The sequence below is a fragment of the Euphorbia lathyris genome, chromosome 4, assembly GCF_963576675.1.
Source record: "Euphorbia lathyris chromosome 4, ddEupLath1.1, whole genome shotgun sequence".
NCBI lineage: Eukaryota > Viridiplantae > Streptophyta > Magnoliopsida > Malpighiales > Euphorbiaceae > Euphorbia > Euphorbia lathyris.
In genome coordinates, this window is record NC_088913.1 from 56,355,223 (window position 1) to 56,371,834 (window position 16,612).

The window sequence follows — 16,612 nt, forward strand, 5'->3', positions numbered from 1 at the left end:
GTTTGGCTTGAAAATGGAAGAAAATGGAAGAGTTTTCTTTGGAAAGATTTAAGGTATGAAAAAGGAAGGTTTGCTGAAGATATGGTCGAAATTTGGGCAGCAAATGATAAGAATTGAATCATATACATCTTTTTGAATCAAAGAGGTGTATTTTGTCTTAACCATGGGTGGCACCTCATGCTTAGTGAGGTTCTTGCTCACAAACCTCAAATTCAGCCCTCCAAAAGTGTAATTTAATCAATTAAGGACATGTTTGTTCATTCATTTAAGTCCTAACTCAATTAACAAATCGTTGCATCTTAACGACACACTAATCGCCTACTAATCGCACGGTAATCGCATTATACATATGAAACTTCTAATGATAATGAGATGGATCTAAAATGTATGTACTCAATCATGAAAGCATATATAAATGTGGGAATACTCATATGTTAGGGTTTTAGGGATGTTACATGAAGGATGCTCTATCTTGAATAAGAACGATGACACTTCTTCAAAGCATAAACCAGCTCTTTCTAAATTCCTACTTATTATCATTGTAATATATCCATATACATAATTTAGACTACCATTTTGTAGCGAGTTATATATTCAGAAAATGTGTAGATGAGTATTTTGCACAAAACAATGTAATCACAGAAGGGGACCAACACTTATGGATGGAGCCTACCTCCATGGGATTTCACCTATAGGATATCCGTCATGACGTTATGGTACTGTTTGGACTCAGAGACCAACTGAGAAATGAAAACTCAACAGGACCGGTGTCGGAGAAAGAGTCATCACTTAGATTTTGGGTCCAAGTATGCTACTAAGATTCCTCGCAGAAAGCAAAGTGGGTTCGGGAAGTTAGGTATGATTGGAGAAGGTTAATATTCCTTCAGAAGAAAATATTAAGCACCCACAAAATCGCTCGGTGAACCCACCGGCCATCTACTTAGCATTTCTAAATACATCGAAGCTAATAATTACTCTTTTAACCTTTTTAAATTCGTTTTGGATGTTTGGTTTGTTTGGAGAAAACCATGTTTTATGTCATATTGCACATTAATACACAAAGATAAATAAACAACAAAATATTACAACCCCAAAAGCAATGGAATGAATATAAATTAATAAAATTACATTTGTGCAGTCTCGGGTCTTCAATCCATACCAAAATATATTCTCCCACATTTCTATCAACTCAAATGAAATGTTAGAAAAAATAATAATTATACCATAAAAATGGACTAAAGCACTAAACTGAAAATTTTATTCAGGGTCCAAATTGAAAGAAAGAGAAAACTTCAAACTGAAGATTTTCGAATTGCAAGATGTTTTCCTATACAATATTTCTTAATTCACTATATAAAACATGCATTCTATGAGGTTAAACCCCAAAGAGGGTCCCTTTAAGGGAATTATTCCCAACCTCGTAATGGTTGGGAAATAATTCCTTTGGAGGGTTGTTTTTAACTCTGAGGTTGAAAATAGGCCTATGTGTATTTTATTTTGTTACAGAATTAAAGAATAAGGCATGAAAGATCAAAGAAAAAGGCATCAGTCTTAGAAGTTCATAGACGGTTAAATGCAGTCCTCGGATAAGAACTCGGAAGAAAGAACTCTAGCAACGGGGAAAGAGAACTCCTAAAAGTGAGAGCAACCCTTCGTGTAGGAAGGTGTAGGACAAAATCAATCAAATACCAAATATGCAGGCGATCAATGATCCTTAAAACACAAGGCTACATAAATATTTGGATGAAATGTTCTATATCTTTCTAATAAAAACCAGAAAACAAAATTGGATAATGCAGCCAGTTATAAACAGAAAGAAGACAACAAAAGACCAGTATATGCAACTTTTGGTCATATCGTTCTAATTCATATGTATTAATGGACTCTTAAATATTAAGTTACTTTCAATAAGCTGACATTAATTCTAAATTGAAAGAGAATAGAGATGAAAGGAAAAGGTGAGGAAATATATTATTATAAAATAATGAAAGATAGAAGGATGTACCAGAAAACAAGCCATTTCTAAGCAACCTCAGCTAGTTTCCTTACCAACAAATGCAAACATATGGAGCAAATACGCATAAAGATTACCTTGGTGGCAAGCAGACTGGAACCCCCCAACCTGTATGCTTTGATTTGAAAAATCAAAGTTCGAAGTGCATAATTAAGGTTTGAAGTGAAGAATTGAATATTTGAAATGAAGAATTAAACATATGAAGCAAAATGCATAAAAATTACCTTCTTGGCAAGCGGATTGAAAACCCCCAATACGTACACTCGGATAAAGTTTGAAGTTAATAATCAAGGTTTCAGTGAAGATTCAAAGTTTAAAGTGAAGAATTGAAGGTTTGAAGTGAAGAATCAAACATATGAAGCAAAACGCATAAAGATTACCTTGGTGCCAAGTAGACTGAAAACCCCCCAACGCTTACGCCTTTGATAAAGTTTGAAGTGAATAATGAAGGTTTGTACTAAAGATTTGAAGTTTGAAATGAAGATTTGAAGTGAAGAATCGAAGTCCCAAGTGAAGATTGGAACAATTCTGGAGAGGAATTAGAGTTTAGGTTGGGAGAGCATTGCGGCAAAGAAGAAAATGAGAGATGGCTTGTGAGAAAATAAAACCTAATATATATATATATATATATAGTTATTTATTTTAATATCATTTTTTACATAAAATAAAATTATAAAATATTATTTGTGTTGTGATGAAAATAATAAAACGTTTCTGAAAACGTCAATGATGTTAGATGAAAATAATTCCGTCTTAGATTCTGTCTCAAAGGATGGTGGGATTTCTCCAGCCCTTAAATTTTAATGGAATTTTTCATTCCGTCTCACATTCCGTTTCCACGGTGTAATGGAAAACGTAGTGATGGAATTCAGTAACAATTTAGTGATAGAAAAATTTCTGTCACAATATTCCGTCACAGTTTTAGGATTTTCTAGTAGTGTTATGAGTTATTTTTAATCTCGAGGTTAAAAATAACCCCTCCAAAGAGATTATTTCCCAGGTTTAGAATAACTCTCTTAAGTACCCATTTTTGGGGGTTTAACCCCCATTCGATGGAAACATTATTTTCCATATTGGAAAATGGCTATATACTACATGTTTTTCAGTGACATAAATGTCCTTCCATAAATGAGTAATGCCATCCCAGTCTTGCAACTACAACGAAAAGAAATTATGAAAATATAATCACATTGATAACAACTGACAATAATCCCCAAATGATGATAAGAAAAACAAACCTTTAATGTTAAGACATATAAAATGCCTAACCATTTGTCCCTTGTAAATAGATATTGTACAACAATTGGACTCTTGTTGTTAAATAGGAAAAAATGGGATAAAACCATTCATTTCTCAAGTTTATGGCTATTACCTCTACCTCGTGGATGCTTGGTTTTGATATGACTTCGGTTTTATAGGGGGGATCCATCTGGTTTGATGTAACTTTGGTCAATTGATATGTTTTGCAGTTCTCCTCTTTTGAGATTCGTTTGATCTCTAACTTCCTTCCTTCTTATTGCCTCGAGGCCATGAGCTACTTTGCCAAAACCAAGCATTTCTTCATTATAGGCTCTTTGGCCTCATAACTATTCGAGAGTTGGCTGACTACCAATTTTGAATTGCTTTTAAAGAATGATTTGTGGACTTTATGATGTTTAGGATTCTAATTTCTTGGAGTATGTCCATATATTCTGCCATGTTATTGGAAGCGAGGAAGCCAAAGCCACAAGATGCCGAAGGACGATCCTTCCAAGGCTCTTAATGTATGCATTAATTTTGGCTCCATCCTTGTTGGAGCTTCCGTCAACAAATACCTCCCAAGTGTCTGGTGCTACTTAGACATTTGACTCGGATTTAAGGATTTTGATTAGAAATCCTGCAGACGCATGACCTTTGAAGTCTTCCGAGGCTCGGCCTGACATCAAACTATGTTAAGCGTAAAACTCATTCTATCAACCTACTAGATGTCTCAGGAAGCATAGTTGAATGACTCTGGAAGTAACAACATAGCCTGTTAGTTTTTATAAACTTGTTATTTTTATAAAAAAAATTAACTATTGACTAATAAAATTTATGAATAAATGAATTAAGTAGTTAGTTTTGCTAAAACTCGAGTTCTCCATAATATATTACTGAAAATTGATTGATGTAATATGGATAAAAGTTAGAGATTAATAAATATTTACTCTGATTACTAATAATTATGTATATAGGTTTCTTTTATATAAATTTAGTTTACAGCGCACAAATAAAAATATGAATTTTTCTTTTTTTTGAAACCATGAATTTTTCTTTTTAATTTCAATCTCAAATTTTTCATTCAGTTTTTATCTCAAAAAAAAAAAAAAAAAATTCATTCAGTTTTGATAGTTCATTTTTCGCAAAAGCTAAACGTTGGCTCCTTTATTTGCAAAACCAATTATAGATCCATAGGATTTCTAGACTTCTTTTACAAAAATATTTAAAATAAATTGTAAAACAATATGTTTTAAATTAAATATGCAAAAGATATATTTATATGTTGTTCATCTATACAGACTTTGAGTCTTGGGTTTGATGAGAGCTAATGAGTTTTCAGATTAAATACAAGTTGGAAGCTTTACTAATAGTTTAGTTCAGCTCAGTTCAGTTTATAAGCAAGGTTTTTCTATAACCTTATTCAAAAATACATACGAGTGGTATAAGAGCCTAGCTCCAGAATCTATCAAATATTATTACATCGCTTTTTGGAAAGAAATGCTTTAGGAAATTAAGTGATGGAAATTTTTAGAGCAAAAAAGTTAGTGAAGTTTTAGAGTTAAAAAAGTTAGTGGAAATTAATTAGTGTGAAATTTTGGAGCCAAATTAATTAGTGAGAAACATGTTAATGAGAATTTACTAGCGTTTCAGAGATAAAAAAAAAATTATAGACTAATGGTGGAAATTTTGAATCCAAAAATTTAGAAAATTAATAACAAATAATATTATTTTTTTTGGGTTAATTATAAGTAGATGCCCCGTGGTTACACGGATATGCAGATTGATACATGTGGTTGCAAAATTTTGCATTTTTTTTTATTTTGTCAAAATTGGCCGATAACGACCTCAAAATGAAAGTTTTCAAGAATTAAAATTGTTAAGTATCATATTTACTATTGAACCATATTTTTAATTTTTCAAAATCATCATTTTTGGAGTTTTCTCTCTCTAAACATTAACCTTCTCTCTCATAAAAAACAACAGTTAAATGACCTCAAACCTAAATAGTTGAAGAATTAAAGTTGGTTAAAATATCACTTAACTCTTAAATTTTTTATTCTGAAGTCGTTATCGGTAAAATTTGGCAAAGTAAAGAAATGCAAAATTTTGCAAACCAAAGGGTTGCATTTGTAACGAAAAATATCACAGGTATCTGTCTGCAAATCTGTATAACCATAAGATATCTACTTATAATTAACTTTATTTTTATTTTTGTTTTTACAGTTACTACCTAAAAGTATTATTATGCTACCCATTGATACTAAAAGTATTATTATGCTAGCTATTAATAATAAAAGATATTATTAACAAACTATATAGAATCATTAACAGATATTGATAATTAGATTTATAAAATTAGGTATAATTATTTTATTTTTATTAATGCAACGTGATTTGTTTACATAGTTAACTGCTGCTTTATCTAATTATCAAGTTCAATATCGCAACGATATGTCATAAATAGTAATTTTACCCTCACCTTAATTCAAATTAATCAACTAAAAACATATCAAAAGAAACACTTTATAGGTAATCATTGCATTTGATATACATGAACATTAGCATTAAAAAAATTGGATAATGTAATAGTTTCTAACAAGTGGTTATAATAGGCAATCTATAGTGTAGTGGAGGGATTGATAATTCAAACTATAATGAATTATGATTAGATGTTTATTTTGTTGCCTCAGTCTCAAGCTCACTTGCAAATGCAATCTGATCAATGTCTTCACTCTAATTTTTCTCATCTTTGGCATGGGAGCTATAGGCATCTAAGCTACAAGGGTTTGAAAACTTTGTTGTGTAAAAACATGGTACGTGGACCGACTCAACTATCTCTTTCAAATGAAACACGCATTGATCGCATCAATGGGAAGCAACACCATGATCCTATTCCATTGAGGATTACATGGAGAGTAACTCAGAAACTGGACCTTAGTCATGTCGATATTTGCAGTCTAATCACTCCAACATCTAATAGTAATAAGAGGCATCTTTATTTATTGATGATTTTAACAAAAAACCATGAGTATACTTGTTGGTAGAAAATTCAGAAGCTTTTAAATATTTTAAAATGCTTTAAGAATGTGGTTGAGAAAGAAACATGACTCTTTGTTAAATGCCTTCACATTGATAGAGAGGGAGAACTCAATTTAAATGAATTTAATGCTTTTTGCCAACAAAGTGGAATCGAAAGGTAGTTGATGACCGCTTATACTCCACAGCAGAATGGTGTCGCTGAACAAAAGAATAGAACCTTAATGAGCACGTTCTATGTTATCAGCTTAAGAAAATTCCCAAAAGTTTATGGCTAGAAGTAGTGAAATGAACTATTTATGTCTTAAACATGCGGCCTATATTGGCAGTAAAAAAAATGTTACACTAGAAGAGGCTCGTAGTGGCGTGAAACCATCGATAGATCTTTTTCGGGCACATGTTCATGTTCCAAAAAAAAAGGAGGACCAAACTTGACAATTGAATCATTCGTGTGTTTTCTTGGGCGTAAGTGAGGAATCAAAAGATTACAAGCTATTCAATCCTATAGCTAAAAGAGTTATTATGAGTAGAGATGGAGTTTTTGAAAAAAAAGAGAGGGAATGGGATTGGGATGTGAGTTATAAAAAAATAATTATTGTTGATTTAAAATGGGGATAGTGATGGTGAGGATGATGAAAGGGTGAGAGAAAATGGTTAAAATGAGAATGAAGAAAATAATGTTAGTGATGAGGGTGTTAGAGAAGAGGAGATGATTCTAATGAGAGTGAAGAGAGAGTGAGGGAGTTCAGACCATTTTGTAGAGACAACCTCCAATGTTGATAACCCGCGAAGCCCAAAACGGGTTATATCCATTTCGCAAGCCCAGCCCATATTAAAGCCCCATGGGCTAAGATTGGATGGGACCCGAATGAAGGAAGCGGGCGCAGCGAGTAAACCGCCCCGAATTCCTAAACGGAGCGCCAAGACTCCCACTCAGAACCACGTTCGTTGCCATGAAAACCACGAAAGGGACATGGCCTAAAAAGGGGTAACCGCCCTCAGAACGTGGCCCACTAAGGAGTAACCGCCTTCGGCGGTTACCCAAAAAAACACCTATAAAAGGCCTTAAGAATAAGGGGGGAGGTATGTTCACATTTTTTCCCACAAAGCTATTGCTAAATTATAGACTCATCCTTACAAAAACTGACTTGATCGTCGGAGAGTTTTCCCGGAGATCCTGTCTCCGGTTTTGTTTTGCAGGTAACTCCGGCAAAGAACATCAAAGCGGATCCAGCAAGTTATCATTGGTGCGGTGAGCGTGGACCTTTTTTACCAACATTTGGTTAAAGGTACATGAAGAACATGTCAGAACCATCACGAACGACCGGCGTTACCACTAGATCAACCAGTATGAACTCTAGGGGACCACGGATTGTGAATTCGCAACCTGCAAGTACACAGCCTGTGGTGCCTAGCTCATCGGGTCCTTCGGGACAATTGAGTCCGTTATTGGAGGTCCAAGTGCAAACTGAGATGGAAATGTCCAATAGTGATTTCGTACAGATGGCTGGACAAGTCTTGGCTTCGAACATGAGCCAGGCGGCTGGAGATCGAATGATTAATTTACTAACGGCCCTCGCCGAACACAATACCGCCGTGGCGGCTGCTCCTCAAGAACCTGTGGTTATCTCAACACAATCACCGACTATCCCTGTCATGTCGGCCCTCCCGCAGCCATCTCAGGCGCCAAATCAAGTGGGCCAGAGTAGTCGCACAAACCCACACAGCCACCCGAGCAACTACTCGCACCCAGATCTCATTACGACGATACATCCGACCTGGCAGCCATCCCAACCGTTGCCAGGAGTGCAAGGCACTCTTCCGCTACAGCAAGTGGAACCTTTTCCTCACAGACATTCGGAGTTGATGACTCCTGGGCGAGAGCACACATGGAACTTTGATCCTATAACGGGACAGCGGTTAGTCCCCCAACAGGCACACGTCTCAACACCGATGGGCGGATGGATGCCACCCAGAATTCACCAGCAGTGGATGGAAGAAGTCCGGCGAATACCCGATATTAACTTAGAAGATCAATTACGAAGCATGATGGAGCGAATGGGGTACTCGCCTAGGCCGAGATCAGAGATCCAGAGCGATTCACCTTTTGCCCCTTCGTTGCGGGAATTCATTCCAGATCATAGAATCAAAGCGCCTGCCATACCAAAATACTATGGGGATCCAAATTCTGACCCTGAGGCTCATATCAGGAACTACAGAGAGTTAATGGATGTTGCAGGGGCAAGCGAAAGCATAATTTGCAGGTTATTCTCGACAACTTTGGGCGGCGCGGCATCTGATTGGTTTCGATCTTTACCGGCAGAATCTATTCACAATTGGCAACAATATAGTCGGGATTTCTATGCGAAGTTCGTGGGCTGTAAAGCAGCAGATGTGACAGACAGGCAGCTGAAGGAGATCAAACAGAGGAACTATAATTCCCTAAGGGAATTTGTTGTCGCCTTTAACGATATCCTAGTGCGATTGCAGAACCCAGATATCGTGAGTATTCGCAACATCATGGCGGATGGAACCACAGATTGGAGCATGCGGGAAGAAATCATCCGTAACAAACCACGCACTATAGCCGAGCTCATGAAGATAGCAAAGGAATTCATGGAAGTGGATGATGTCAACAGGGAACATAGGGCCCAAACTCGGCGAGAAAGAGATGCCGCTAGAACCACTTCGGACGGTCGGCGTCAGACCCAGCCCAAAAGTAATTTTGTTCGAAGAGGCGATCGTCCCTTTCAAGGTGGAGGATATCACACGCCACTAAACACGACTCGCCAGGAGGTGTTACTTTGGATCGAAAAGAGCCCCCTGAAGAAGGATGTGCGGTTCCCCGAGGTAAAAGGTCGAACCAGTTTGGGGCGACATCCTAACAAATATTGCAGGTTCCACAGGTTGAATGGCCATGACACAGATGATTGCTACGAACTGAAGAAGGAAATAGAAAAACTGATCGAGAGAGGCAAGCTGAGTCAATTTGTAAGAAAAGATACAGCTGATGAGAAAACAACGCTCCCGCATGAGGGAGAAACACGGCCAGAAAAGAAGCAGAAGAAAGGGGTGATAAACGTGATAGCAGGCGGAATCTACGAGCCTCCAACAAAAAGAGCTCGCCGTGAACGGCGAAAGAGCAATACACATAGGGGGGATGCCCTCAATTACTCATTTGCGAGAATCACGGAGCCACATGCGGATGCCCTGGTGGTCACGATGGCCGTTGAAGGATGGGACGTTAAACGGGTCCTTATTGACACAGGCAGTTCTTGCAATGTCATTACCCGGACAGCATTCAACAAGTTGGGAATCAACGACGAGCGGGTGGAACACACCTTCATGGATGTAACTGGTTTTGGGGGTCAATCCTCCCAAACAAGTGGGCAGGTGGTGTTGGAGGCAGAAATGGGCGATAAGAATCTAAAATGGCGAGGTGATTTAGAATTCGCAATTGTTGATCTCCCACTGGCCTACAACATAATTCTGGGACGGCCATTCCTATCGGAGACGGAGTCGCTCATCTCAATGAAGCATTTGACGTTACATTTGCCAACACACCAAGGGCGAGTCATAGTTGAAGGTGATCAACTTGTATCTCAATAGGCCTATACATTATCACTTGAACCAAAACCGGAAGAGGAGGATAAAGTCGAAGAGAAGCTGCCGGCGGAAGCATTGGGAGAAACGGAACTATTCGCCATCTCGAATGACAGGAACGTGCGAATAGCGGCTGGACTTTCAGAAGAAACAAAGAAAGCCATTACCGAGGTATTGATCCAATGTGAGTCGGCATTTGCCGCCCCAAATAAAGTGCTAAAAGGAATAAGCCCAGACGTAGCAACCCATCGGTTGAATGTAGACAAAGGGGCAACCCCAGTGCGGCAAAAGAAGAGGGGACATGCTCCTGAGCAGCAAAGGGCGATTGAAAAAGCTATGGTGGACTTGCTAAGGTCGGATGCGATTCGAGAAGTCACCTATCCGGAATGGCTAGCCAATGTGGTGCTAGTCAAAAAGCCAAATGGAACGTACAGAATGTGCGTCGACTTCAAAGATCTGAACAAGGCATGTCCGAAGGATATGTATCCGCTTCCTAACATTGATATATTGGTAGATGGAACTGCATGATATGAAGCCTTATCATTCACCGACGTGAAATCCAGTTACCATCAGATACCCATGGAGAAGGCGGATGAAATCAAAACATCGTTCATAACTCACCAGGCGACTTATTGCTTCAAGGTGATGCCCTTTGGATTGAAAAACGCGGGAGCAACATACCAGAGGATGATGAACAAGATATTTTCAGACAAATCCGGCGAGAACTTCTCGATCTATGTTGATGACATGATCATCAAAAGCAAGAAAATGCAAGACCACCCGCGGGATATCAAAGAAATCCTAGAAGTGTTGATCAAATATGGCCTCAAATTGAACCCAGAGAAATGCACATTCGGAGCAAGAGCGGGAAAGTTCCTGGGTTTCATTGTTAGCGGTAAAGGGGTTGAGGCGAATCCTGAGAAGGTTAAAGCAGTAATGGAGATGAAGACGCCAAGGAACATAAGGGAAGTACAGAGACTGAACGAGCGGTTGGTGGCATTAGGGCGATTCATATCATGCTCAGCTAGGCGATGTCTACCTTTCTACAATGCCATCAAAAAATCCAAGTCCTTTGAATGGACGCCGGATTGTCAAGTAGCATTTGAGGGGATAAAGCGATTACTATGTTATCCGCCCTTAATGAGCAGGCCGGAAGACGGAGAAGATTTGTTTCTTTATGTATCCGTCACCAACATGGCGATATGCACTGTGATGATGCGAGAAGAAGAAGGGCAACAATATCCAGTGTACTACGTGAGCAAAGTCCTGAAGGATGCAGAACTCCGGTATTCGAAGTTGGACAAAATGGCCCTCGCAGTGATAACCACGGCGGCTAGATTGAAACCATACTTTCAGGCGCATACTATCATTGTGAGAACTGGCATCCCAATGCAAAAGGTACTGCAGAAACCTGACGCATCCGGTCGGTTGATGGAATGGTCAATTCGCCTGGGCGAATTCGATATCCGCTATGAAGGAAGACCAGCGCTAAAGAGCCAAGTGCTCGCCGACTTCGTGAACGAATTCACCTGGGATGATGATGAATGTCCAAACGCACAAAAAGAAGAGTGGAGCATGTACACAGATGGGGCCTTATCTGCAGACGGAGCTGGGCTAGGAGTCGTCATCAAGGGCCCGGAGATTATTCGCCTATGCTATGCAGCAAAATTAACTTTCAAAACTACCAATAATGCCGCAGAGTATGAAGCAATGATATGCGGATTGAAGTTGCTCAATGAACTCACCCCAGAAAGAGTGGTAATCTACAGTGATTCCAAACTCATGATAAACCAGATCACAAAAAATTATCTGGTGAAACAGGAGGAACTCGTAAAATACCATCAGGTAGTCGGCCGATTGACACAAGAGTTAACGCACAAGGGAGTCGTTTGGGAGATGGTGCATGTTCCGCGAGGCCAAAATGCAAAAGCTGACGAATTGGCAAAGGCAGCGGCAAGTAGAGAACCATGGAGTCAAAAAGCATGCAGCTTGGAAATAAAATCGGCACCAGCATTCGAGGTTGATCAGATTATGATCATCGAGGAACTGGAAGACGATGAAGGTTGGCGGATGCCAATCCGTCAATATCTGGAGCATGGAGATTTGCCGGTTGATAAGAGCTTGGCCAGAAAAATAATTGGGCAGTCGGCACGATACTCAATGCGGGATGGAACTTTGTATCGGAAATCGTACACATGTCCATGGTTGAAATGCGTTAATCGCAATGAAGGAGACTATGTGCTGCGAGAACTACACGAAGGAATTTGTGGCGCGCATGAAGCTTCGGCGGCATTGGCAAGAAAGGTCAAACTGCTGGGATACTACTGGCCCAAGGTGGTGGAGGATTCCCAGAAGATGGTTGCGGAATGTCACAACTGTCAAATCCATGCGAATGAAAAGCATGTTCCCGGAGCTGAACAAATCACTATAATGACGGCATGGCCATTCGCAACATGGGGAATTGATATAGTGGGTCCATTCCCAGAAACAACAAAGAAAAGGAAGTATTTGATAGTCGCAGTGGACCACTTCAGCAAATGGGTAGAAGCGGAGGCAGTAACTGCACAAACACCTGAGCGAATGATCGAGTTCTTACGAGAGAACATTATCATGCGATTTGGGATCCCGCAGAAGCTTATAACCGACAATGGCACCCAGTTCAACTGTGCCAAGTTCAAAACATACTGCGAAAGCATGGGAATCAAGAATCATTTTTCTTCTGTAAACCATCCCCAATCAAATGGTATGACAGAAGTTACCAACAGGGCCATGGTTCAAGGCATCAAGAAGCGGCTAGGCGACAAAAAAACAGGTTGGGCGGATGAGGTACCCCATATGTTGTGGGCATACAGAACCTCTGTAAAGGCAGCAACAGGCGAAACACCTTTCTCGCTAGTTTATGGAGCCGAAGCAGTCCTACCTGTTGAAATCAAATCGCCCACAGATCGGACAATTTATTATTGCGACACACAAAATCCTTTCAACATCAGAGATGCTTTGGATTCTGTGGAGGAACGAAGAGAGAAAGCTTACATGCGAATGGCAATGTACCGCAATAGAATCAAGAAATACCATGACAGAAGAATGCGAAAAGTAATAATCAACGAAAATGACTTGGTCTTGAAAAAAGCGGATAAAATACAATCCAGAGATGGCAAAGGCAAGCTGGGCGTCAACTGGATCGGACCATACAAAGTATCCAAGAAGCTGGGACCAGCCACTTTTGAAATAGAAGAAATGAGCGGAAAGAAGCTCTCGCACACCTGGAATCTAGAGAATCTACGCCTATATAGAAAGGCCGAGTAGTTCGAGGAAATGACGAGTACTCTTTTTCCTTTTATGAGTTTTTCCCACTGGGTTTTCTGATAAAAGGTTTTAATGAGGCTTCGATCCCGCACAATTGGTGTACATATGCGGATTCTTTACAAAAACACATAAATGTGTTGCCTGTTAAAGAAAGGCAGATGCATGATTACGCATCACTCGCAAAAAAAAAAAAAAAAAAACCTTAGGGTTAAAATCAATAACACATAAATGTGTTGCCTCTTAAAGAAAGGCGGATGCATGATTACGCATCACTCGCAAAACCTTATGATCAAAACTTATGATTATTTTCGAAAGAAGAATTATAAGTTAAGGCATAAAATTAAGCGAATAAACGAGTACTCAAAATTGCAAAAAGGGTCTGGCCACCCTAGCTATGAAGAAACACAAATATGGAGTCGGCAAAAAGACAAAGGGCACATATAAAGGGAAAAAAAGTGACAATCACACACATATGAAAAGCAACAACCGAAAGAAAATATATATATCAGAACGGTTTGTTACATGGTTTTTACATACAAAAGTTCAAATATAAGTTAAGCTATGCTACAGCTTCCTCTCCTTCGCCCCTAATGCCCTCCTGGACTGCGGCGACTCCCTCATCTCCTCCGATAGGAGGATCTACTTCAAGCGAATCCTCAACCTTTGAATCGGTAACCGCTTCAGTAACCTCTTCGGCGAGAGGTACCTTTTGCACAGGCTGAGAAACGGCTTGGGGTGCCTCTCCTTCCGCGGGCTGAATAGGGATCTCGCAGCCAATCGGAGGATCCTGAAGACTCTTCCAATCTAAGAAGAGTACCTCATCCATATCAGCATCCTCGGCTTCCAGCTTATCCCACTCCCCAGTTAAATCCTTTTCAGGGATGGGAACTTTGGGGCGGTTAAGTACTAGACCCTGATGCCCGTGCTCATAAGCCGCATGAATCCGCTCCCCATACCAGTAGATGCGGGCGCCATCTTCAGCCAAAATCTCCTCAACCCTCTTCTTTTGGGCCTCCTTGAAAGCAGCTAGGTCATCGAGGGCTTTTTGCAGTTCATCGGACTTGGCCTGAAGGGATTTAAGGGCCTCCTCCTTCTCGCCCACGGCCTTCTGACAGGTGCCCTCTAGGACCTTCACCTTCCCTTGGACATCATCATAAAGTGACTTCTGAGTCGCCAATTCCGTACCAAGACTTTCCAACTCCTTGGCTCGCTCTGCATCCCTTCGGAGAATGCCCTCAGCGAAATTAATAATCTGCATATAACACGTCTCACAAATGGGCGAATAGAAATATGCGGTTACAATGAACACAAGATATTTGAAAGCGAAAGGACAAAGCAATAATATACCTCTACAGAATGCTTCTCGATCCCTTCCACAGCAGTAGGGAGCGATACTTGCTCGCGCACACGGGAGGCAGAGGGAAGTCGCCCGAGGACATTGCATATGGAAGATACAATATCCTTGCAAGAGAAGTTCACGGCCAGGCCAAAAGTCCTAGTCCACCATCCGCTAATATCGGGGATTGGCTGCAAAAGCATAAAGAAAAATATCAAGAGAATGGCAGATAGCTCATGAGGAAAAAGTAGCAATACGAGAGGGAGTAGATCAAGATACCTCGTGAATGGGGGTACTGCTCTTTCCTTTAGATGAGGCGGATACAGGTGCGCCGCCAACAGTAAGGGACACAGAAGTGTTCTTCTTTTAAGAACGAGAAGACTCTGTATCCGCACTTATCTTTCGCTTCCTGGTTAAAGGAAGATCCTCGAAGGCAGAAGCGGGACCTTGTGAAGCGGAAGCCCTAACCGGCGAAGCCGCCCCAATAGAATGAATCGTCCCGCCAGAAGGATCCACCCCTACAATGGAAGCGGTTTCCGTCATTCGTTTCTTTCTTCTCGCCAGGGCTTTGGCCTCCCGATCTGCAGCGATTTGAGATAAAGGATCACCCCTGCAAAGGGTTAAAAGAAACCATCAACTTGGAAATAAAAAGTACCTTGCACAAAAACGCGATAAGGAATATAGACAACACGATCCCCCTCACGGTATGCAATCGCTACTCGGCTCCTTAGCATATGAAAGGCCTGATCGTATGTCCATACAAAAGGTGGAGTGCTCTTCAGGAACTTGATAACGGTGGATTCTTCCTGACTGGGATACCCGAAGTTCAAACTCTTTACGTTGGGTCGGCTCCAGCAACGAAGGAAGTTTAGGTTCTCCTCATTAAACTTGATGAAAAAGTAAGATCGATCCCACTCGCGGATCTTGTTCAGCTTCTCGTCAAAACCATAGTATCCGCTCTGGCGGATGAAAGTGAAATACCCCACCGAGCTTTTGAAATGGTGGAGCTTGGAGAAGATTTTGGGCGAAAAGGGAACCTCCAAACAATCCGCCAAGAATTTGTCCAGAGTCAAATCGGCCCAGCCGTTAGGATGCAATTGCCCGGACGCGATTCCGTAACCGCCTAGGACGGAAGCAATCTCATCCGCTAGCGGATAAGTGAAGCCGCAGATAATCTGGGCCACGAAAATAGTGAAGTACTCCTTTGGGTAATCGCCCGGTCCCCTATCCTCCCTAGGAATGATAATCTCGAGACCTTGAAGCCAGGGATAATGCTCCCGCAAATCATCGATTGTCTCTTGACAAACCAGACTTCCCGACCTGTCCTTCTTTGATAACAAACGAGGGGTTGGGACAGGTGGCGGAATCAACTTTTTGGGGTCAAAACCTAAACCCTCGTCGGATGTATTCGCCAGATGAAGGAAGTCGGCGGGATGAGAATTACACCCAGAAGAGCTGGTCGAAGCTTCCTCAACCATCTCTTCGACCTCGTTAGAGACCTCGCGGACATAATCGTCGTCAAACGGCGCGAAGTCGAGGTCTAACATGATCGATAAAAGGAAAACAGAAGCAAAAAGCCGAACAAGGAGCAAATGTGAAAAGAAAAACTTACATGAAAAAGACAACACAGTGAAGTGACGGGATTAAGAGGTCAACGCCGGAAAAGAAGTAACGGAATTAAAAGGTCGACGCCGGAGAAAACGAAAGAGGGGAAATGCACAAGTTCAAAACTTTGAAATAATCGGACAAAGACGAAGCGTCCCCTATAAAAAGACCCTAAAAGGGCTCTTACTAGACCAAGGGGGAGGCATGTGATAACCCGCGAAGCCCAAAACGGGTTATATCCATTTCGCAAGCCCAGCCCATATTAAAGCCCCATGGGCTAAGATTGGATGGGACCCGAATGAAGGAAGCGGGCGCAGCGAGTAAACCGCCCCGAATTCCTAAACGGAGCGCCAAGACTCCCACTCAGAACCACATTCGTTGCCATGAAAACCACGAAAGGGACATGGCCTAAAAAGGGGTAACCGCCCTCAGAACGTGGCCCACTAAGGAGTAACCGCCTTCGGCGGTTACCC